Source organism: Papaver somniferum, unplaced genomic scaffold, assembly GCF_003573695.1.
Source record: "Papaver somniferum cultivar HN1 unplaced genomic scaffold, ASM357369v1 unplaced-scaffold_19, whole genome shotgun sequence".
Lineage (NCBI taxonomy): Eukaryota > Viridiplantae > Streptophyta > Magnoliopsida > Ranunculales > Papaveraceae > Papaver > Papaver somniferum.
The window spans coordinates 5,141,456-5,150,391 of NW_020628818.1; positions in this window are offsets into that span (position 1 = coordinate 5,141,456).

Here is an 8,936-nt window from a genome sequence, read left to right on the forward strand (position 1 = left end):
TTATCAATTTAGGTCTGAACCTAATCTCTGTACAAAATCAAAATTGTCGTCTGTTGAAAGAAATATGGTGGCTGGTCAGTGGTGAGTTTAATCACATCAAATCCCTAAATTTATGATTGTACTTTATTGAAAATGAGATTGAAAATTAGGAGAACTATTGTATAAATTGGGAGGGGATTGTAAGGGAGAAACCAAGCCCGGAGTAGCCGGTGCAACTTGCAGTAGTAATAATGATGGTTAATTTCAATCTTCTTATGTTCTAAAAAAATCTCTGCTGGGGCAGAGATGAAACCCTTTGATAATTAGAAATACTTGGTTTTATTTTACTTTTTCTCCATCGACTTTTATTGAAAAATATGATTAATCTCTGAATCCATATCAAATTACTTTCACCTTGTATGTTATGCATCCATGGTAGTTAGAATGATTATTTGCTATGTATTCAAGCCGATGTGATTTGATTTAGTTCATTTTGTGATTATCCATGCCTTAAACGGATAGATAATGCTACGGATTGACATATTTTGCTGAGGTTAAGTCATTCATATGTATAAGTGATTTATCACATATTCAGGGTAGTTTGAGGCTAGAACTTCTATAGCTCCTTGATTGAAAAGAGAACTAGTTTATCAAATCTAGGATTTCTATGCATTTAGGTGGTGGATTCAAGTCCTAGTTTATCTTTTATTGCTTCCTAATCTTGTTTCTTTAGTATAATCATTCATAACCTTTGTCGTATCGACGCACAACCAAACCCCATCTTCGTGTTACTCTTGTTTGGAATCAGTTATAACAAGAACGTAGCTTTAACCTTACACCCACCTTGTCCCTATGGATCGACCTGTGCTTGCCCTGTGTCGCATATCGACACTGTGCACTTGCAGTTAATATAATCGTAGGTATTGTTTCTAGTCCTACCAAGTTTTTGGCGCCGCTGCCGGGGACTCGGTAGCGGTGTAATTGATTCTTTGGTTCTGTTTTACTGATTTTTGGTTTATCTCTTGTAGATATGTGTTAGATTACTTTCTTCATTTTATTAGTATTAGGTGTAATTTTAATTTTTCAGTCATTGCGTATTGTAGCTTATTACCTTACAATAATCCTGTAACTTAGATAGTAGCTTTGTTAGTGTGTGCATCAGTGTGCATCTAGTCATAATACCCTTCCAATCTGTAGCTTGCATTTGTAGTTATTTAAACATTAATCTATTTGTGTATGCATTCAACATCTTTTGGTTTCTTTTAAGCTAGTCTGCATCATTAGTTCATCTCATATCTAGTGTGAGTCATCTGCATATGCAACTAGACTCATCTCGCAACATTTGTTTGTAATTCTGTAGCTTTGCTGCATACTGCAGTTTGTCTTAGTCCATTTGTTCTTACAATCTGCATTTTGTTTCTAAATATTAGCTATGGTTTTTTAATTTCTGCATCTTTAGTTTACTAGTTTTCAGTTTGGGCTGTATATATGATAGTTTAGATTTTATTTTTACTATTCTAGTATAACTCATCTGTAGCTGTAGCTGTAATTTTTTTTTCATTCGCATAAACTGCACCTTGTTTCATTTAGGGTAGATGCATCATTTTCTTATAGTGTGTCAAGTTTGAATTGTGTGCTGCTATAGCTAGTTTTATTCATAGTTCAGGTTGTAAAGTTGTTAGGTTTTCAGTTGTTTTTAGTTTTCTTAGAGTACTTGTATACTTGCATCAGTAAGCATTCATATGGGAATTTGTAAATATTATTTTGGGTTAGTTATTCATTGTCATCGTGGTTACTGCCTGCTACTAAGTCCTTTATCAATAGTTAAACCTCAGTGCTTGGGGTACTTGAGCATTGAGTCTGCAAAACCTAAGTTGTTCATATCTCAGCTGCATTGTGACATCCACCTTGAGTTTGCTGAACCTTTGGTTGTGCTAACCAATCTGCAGAGCTGGCTTGTTTCCATTTCAGCTGCATCATACCTGATATTGCACTATTTTCGAATATAATCTGTGGATATAGGTCAATCATCTGTAGGTACAATTTTAGCACCAAGTGTGGTACTGCTAGCTAACAGTTTGCAGTTTGTCAACACCTGGTACAAGTGCAAGCATTCTTACACCCCATCCCCCGTCCATCAGTGTACTGCGTGTTGGTTTCATTGTGTTTTCCCCCTTTTTGTCGCCCTGCAACAAAACATTTCAAGCACAGCCTGTACCAACAGTTCATCCTCCCTGTGTATTTACATTTCGGAGTACTAAAATTATTCATTATGGACTAGGTACCTGCGATACTGCATCTGCAGGACAAGCATCTTCAGAAACAAATCCACAACACTGTTACCAGTCCAAGCATCCCTGCACTTCATATTGCAGAATTCCCTTTATGAAATTTTCAGTATTAATGTTTTCGTATCCTTGCTTCACCTGTACAATTCAAGATCGTGACAATATCTTTTAAAGAAACAGGTACTTGTGAAGCTGAGAAACAAACCAAGGAAAAGAAGGGAAAGAGTAGCAAAACTTGTTTATCGTGCCTATACCCGATTTATGCTGGTGTTTTGTTAGCTTCACCTTGTGCCATAGTGACTGCCCTGTCACTGATAACTAGTCTGTCCGGGTACCTGCAATACTGCTGCCAAAATCAAAGGAAATGAGAAACGGGAGAAACACATTTTGTTGTATTGCCTAAACCCGGTTTTATACCGGATGTAATGTCTCTCAACCCTTCCTATTTTTGATGAATGTATGAATGGTATACCATGCTTTAAGTGCTCATTAATAATTATCAGACCCTGGTATCCATAAGCATGATTATGTGGTATCTGCATGAACTTTTTGCTTGTTGAAATCATAACTTTACTATTCAACAGTCAATCTTTGAACTCTTGACAACTGTGTAGGCTTGCATAATCTAGATACCCGTTCAAATAAGTCCTTGCATGATCTGAGCATTGCTACTTGTCTAAGAAGGATAGCATTTTGAATTTGTGTGCACAATTCCGAGAACCAGCTGTTGATTCCCATAAGCATGATCCTGTGACATTTGTGTTGGTCAGCTGAGATTGTTTTTTCCATGTGCTGTGTTAAACCTGTACGGTTGTGCATCTCTGAATCATTCTATCTACTAAGCATCATCCCCGACCTAAGTTTTCTAGTATGGGCCTCTAAAACATGTTGAATGGTATGTCCCCTAGGCTTTGATAGGAGCTTTGTGACCAAATTGATTGTCTAGATAGGCCTCATCATCACTGCCCATCTGAAATCCCCTTTCCTGTTGTTGACTCACCTGTCCAACTTGAAACAATGGGTGAAGCTATGAATTTGCCTCCTATGTCTCTCCATGAGTACATGTATTCGACAAGAACAAGTCAGTTCTCATGCATTATATTACCCCATACTGATGGCCCGTTTGAATTGAGTGGGGATATGATACAAATGCTTCCAATATATCGAGGGGTTGAATCTGAAAACCCATATCATCACGTAAGGGAGTTTGAACAAATTTGTCAGATAATGCAATTTGAAAATATGTCCTAGGACTCTCTAAAGTTGCGTTTGTTTACGTTTTCTTTAAAAGAAATGGCTAAATCATGGTTTTACAGTCTGAGACCACAGTCAATCACCACTTGGGACCAACTCACAACAATATTTTTCAGAAAGTTCTTTCCATATCATAGGACCATCAACATTCGTCGAAGTATTAATTATTTTGTCCAGTTACATGGAGAGACTCTTTTTCATTATTTTGAACGGTTTAATGATTTGTTGTTTGAGTGTCCTCACCATGGCTTTGAGAAATGGAGACTGGTCGCAATTCTTTATGAAGGATTAGACTTTAATTCTCGAGTCTTGGTTGTCTATGTGTAATGGTGAGTTCATTGATAAAACTGTGGACAATGCATGGTCATTTCTAGCTGAACTTGCAGAGAAAACCCATCAGCGGGAATTTATAGGAGAAGCTAGGACAGTGTCACGTGATACAGGAAAGCTCTATGAGTTAGAGTCTGATTTTGACTCTGATATAAACATTAAATGTATGATTAAGAGAGTCGAAACTCTAGAAAGATGCGTAAATGAAAATGTTGTTGTCCCTAACTCATGTACCCCAACTGAAATCCATGCTTGTACCTTGTGTGATAGCTTAGGCCATCCTGTTGAGAACTGCTCTGTTTTGCATGACTTTAGGCAGTCTAGAACACATCATACTGCTGGCTTCTATCGAATGCAAGAGAATCATCCCTACTCGCAGACTTGCAATATAAATCCTTGTTACAATGATACTGATAATAAATTAAATTTTGAGAATAGTGTGTCTAATCCTACTCATGCAACTGATGTTGAAAAATAAACCTAATATAGAGGTAAACGAGTGGACCGAGGACCCCAAATATGTTAATAGGGAAGAGTATGCATGTTACTCTGATGATGATACGATGTTAGAAGATCTAGTTCTTCTTGAAGATTCAATTTTGGAGTCGTGTGACTCTGAAATGCTAGACCATAGTGTAAAGACCTATATTGATAATGTTTCTTCTAATGTTGATATTCATCGCAATCTGGATGATTTTGGTGCTGATTTGGGGCTAGTGCAATTATTCTGTGAAGGAAAGCATAAAACACAACTTATATCTGACTTAGGGAAGGTCGAATTTTCTGCTGACATCAACAATCATATGCATGAAAATAAATTTGATATGTCGAGTTCCCTGCCTAGGTCACATTATGTTGCTTCTTCTGATTTTAATTTGGGTGCTTTGGATAATCATGAATCTGATTTTGGTCTTGTTAATTTTTTCAATGAACATGAGCATGATATTGTGCTTGTTTCTAACTTAGAGAGAGTTGAATCGTGTAATGATACAGATGAAAATAACTTAGACAGATCTGATTCCCTGATCAAATCACAACATGATTGTCTTAATGTCAGCCGAGAGGTTGTCAAACCCACTTTGTGGACATCTCCAAGCGTTGGGTTAGATCTGTGTGCTTCTCAAGTTCTTTTGAACCATTTTGCATCTAAATATAATGTGTTTAAGGAGCCACAATTGGAATGTGTATCTCTGCGCGTCCCTAGAAAATTCCACTTTGAATTGGATCTCGTGCATGCCGCACCTCCAAAATTGCTAGATTTTGTGTCCAAAAACATAATAGTTGAAAAATTCAGGTTTGGGGGTAGCTTGATCACTTTGAATGTCTCATTGGCGGTTCTCTGTTGTTGTATATATGTGAGGCTAGTAAAATCTATGCATACTGTCTTTTGGGTTGATCCTCAACTCTTTAGATTGTTGATCTATAGTGAATCTTTCTTGCATTTTGTTCCGAGTCAGTTTGAGTCTCTGTACTTTGTATCCTTTTTTGGTTACGACCGTGGTACATATGCTTGTGCTAATATAATGCTACACTCAATTGATCTCTGATTGGATTACAACCGCTAATAAAAGAGTTCTTACTTGGAACGGTCATTGAAATCTGGTAATCTCTTTCCTTTTCTCTAACTCAACATGTTACTCATGGTATATTGTTATAATTATGTTTATCTTTAGAAACATTGAGGACAATGTCTAGTTTAGGTTTGGGGGTGAAGGGTAGATACCATGTGACTACCACTGCTATATTTAGAAACTGAACTCTGCTATATAAAAAAAAATGGAGCTCATTTACCTTGATTTGTGATACCTGTGCATGTATGATATCTTAGGGTTCTTAGTCTAGATGATGAGGCACCCCTGATTCTAGCAAAATTCACATGTGATATAGAAAATTTGCACATGCATGATCGACCAAGCGTGTATAGCGTCGGTGTTTCATAGGTTAAGTAGGCTGCCAATCATCTAGAATACTGAATGAGACTTGACTAGCTTGTTCTTTGGTTGGCTGGGATAGAAGATGGAGGATACGTTGAGAAAAGCAACCATTGAATTTGACCGGGTGCATCGAAAAGTGCTGCCTCTTGCTAAAAGTTTCATTTAATATATTTTTGAGATTTTGTGTAAAGTTGTTGTGTCATTCAGTGTTTGTATCTCTTGTTATTGCAAAGACAGATGAAAATTCAGTAGAAAAATCAGTTATCAGAAAGAAAAGAAAATCCAAAAAAAAAAGTACTCGGTGTTTATTATGTTCTATTTTAGTAAAGTATCTCTCTTGCATCAAAATGAGAGTAGTCAATGTAAATATACAATCAATGTTCTTTGTTGATTTTGTGTTGTAAACGGTCTTGTAATATGCAAGGAGGGTGTAGCCATCGATGTACAACTCGAGTAAGCTGAAATATCACCAACTCTTAGGTGAACATTCACAATTCTCGTAAAGCCGGAAAACTAGCTTGGCTTTGAATTCAGTTCTTAGCCTAAAAACTATCTCTTAGTAATTGGCAGTCATAACTTCCTAGAGTAAATCATTCTCTATGCATGTCTAAGGCAGATACACTTTACACTCTTATCACATGTCCTTAGTTGTTTCAGTGCTAGAATTGTGCCTTTGAAAGCTAGATTGACATATCCATTTGCTGTGAGCTAAAACTGAATGCAGGTATCACTTTCATGGAATCTGAGCTTATATTTTGTCCTAGAACTTTTTTTAGCTTTTTTTTTACTCGAGGTCAAGCAAAATTCAGGTTTGGGGGTGTGATAAGAGTCTAATTATGCATATTTGTAGATCATTTCAGAGGCATTTATTTTGTCCCAAGTGCTTAAATGTTCCATCTTATGACAAATCTTGTATTTTGCGCATATATTTGTTAAAGAATAATTTTGTCGGAATAATCTCATTTTTCTCTATGTTACAGTTGAGTAAATGGTGAATAAGAGAGCAGCAGTGTGGTTCAAAGGAAATGACCATGGAGGACCCAATGGCGCAACAAGTCAAATTGTGGTGGTGGGTTCAACATGTTACTTCGGTTCAGAAAATATCCAAAGTAAAACACCTAGTCTATGTGTTTGTGTACAACATCCAAGTATCCCTTGTTTTCACTTTCCCTTATCCATCTTCGCCTGTCTTTCCCAGAACCTAACTCTACCAATCTCGTCAACAACTAGCTCGATCTCCCTGTCATTTCAGTATTCAACATCGACCACTCTCTGCCACCTTCTCTCCGACTGACAAACCCGTACCCTACTTCCATCTTTCTCTAAATCAATCAGATGCTCAATTCCTACTCCTATTATTATAACCATTTCAACCTAACCCTAGGCTACGAATTGTGCAAGATTAGGTCGGCTGATTTATTTTCAAAAGTGACAGGATAACAAGCTAATGGTCTGCTGAATTTGTCGTTCCTTGCGAACTCTAACAACTGCAGCAGGAAATTGACAGTAATATGGTGGATGTGATGGACACAAGCTACAACATTATCAATTTAGGTCTGAACCTAATCTCTGTACAAAATCAAAATTGTCGTATGTTGAAAGAAATAGGGTGGCTAGTCAGTGGTGAGTTTAATCACATCAAATCCCTAAATTTATGATTGTACTTTATTGAAAATGGGATTGAAAATTGGGAGAACTATTGTATAAATTGGGAGGGGATTGTAAGGGAGAAACCAAGCCCGGAGTAGTCGGTGCAACTTGAAGTAGTAATAATTAGGTTTAATTTCAATCTTCTTATGTTCTAAAAAAATCTCTACTAGGGCAGAGATGAAACCCTTTGATAATTAGAAATACTTGGTTTCATTTTACTTGTTCTCCGTCGATTTTTATTGAAAAATATGATTAATCTCTGAATCCATATCAAATTACTTTCACCTTGTATGTTGTGCATCCATGGTAGTTAGAATGATTATTTGCTATGTATTCAAGCCTATGTGATCTGATTTAGTTCAATTTGTGATTATCCATGCCTTAAACAGATAGATAATGCTAGGGATTGACATATTTTGCTGAGCTTAAGTCATTCATATGTAGAAGTGATTTATCACATATTCAGGGTAGTTTGAGGCTAGAACTTCTATAGCTCCTTGACTGAAAAGAGAACTAGTTTATCAAATCTAGGATTTGTATGAATTTAGGTGGTGGATTCAAGCCCTAGTTTATCTTTTATTGCTTCCTAATCTTGTTTCTTTAGTATAATCATTCATAACCTTTGTCGTATCGACGCACAACCAAACCCCATCTTCGTGTTACTCTTGTTTGGAATCAGTTATAGCAAGAACGTAGCTTTAAACTTACGCCCACCTTGTCCCTGTGGATCGACCTATACTTGCCCTGTGTCGCATATCGACACTGTGCACTTGTAGTTAATATAATCGTAGGTATTGTTCTAGTCCTACCATAATCGTATTCATTAATACTCAAGATTTAAACCATGATTCGCAAACACGAAGTGATTTAGTGAACTAAAGTTATCTTAGAAGTGTTTATGAGAGTCGTAGCAATGCCAAACATATTTGTGAAAATAGTTTATAAGCATCTTCTTAGTTCTACACGAGGTAGGCGTATATATGGGGGTACGCATACCCATAGACTAGTCTGTAAACTCAGGATGCCGGGTTACACGTACCGGGTATCCATACCTTTATCCATTACGTACTCAGGCCCTTGAGGTTCGCGTACCGGGTATGCTTAAATTTAGCCGTTTCACGAACTCAGACCCTTGAGGTACGCGTACCTCCCTCCCGTTCACGATCTCAGAACCTTAGGGTTTGCGTACCTCCCTACCATTCACAAACTCAAAACCTTAGGATTTTCGTACTTGGTATGCGTACATTCCCTGTGTCCAGATTTTCCGTAGTTCTGAAAACTCTCCTTAAATAGTTTGAAACATTCTTAATCGCCATGGATAATAAGCAATTTATGATCAAGTTGAAACAAAAATAGTTCATGAATTGTTCTTAACCAAGATTGTCAAGGATCTTGAACATCTATTGCTTGAACCAAATTTCAAGAGATTTATCAAGATAAGCTTGACTCGGAATTTCTTCTTTATAATATTAAATCTACTAAAATCATACGACATGGTCTC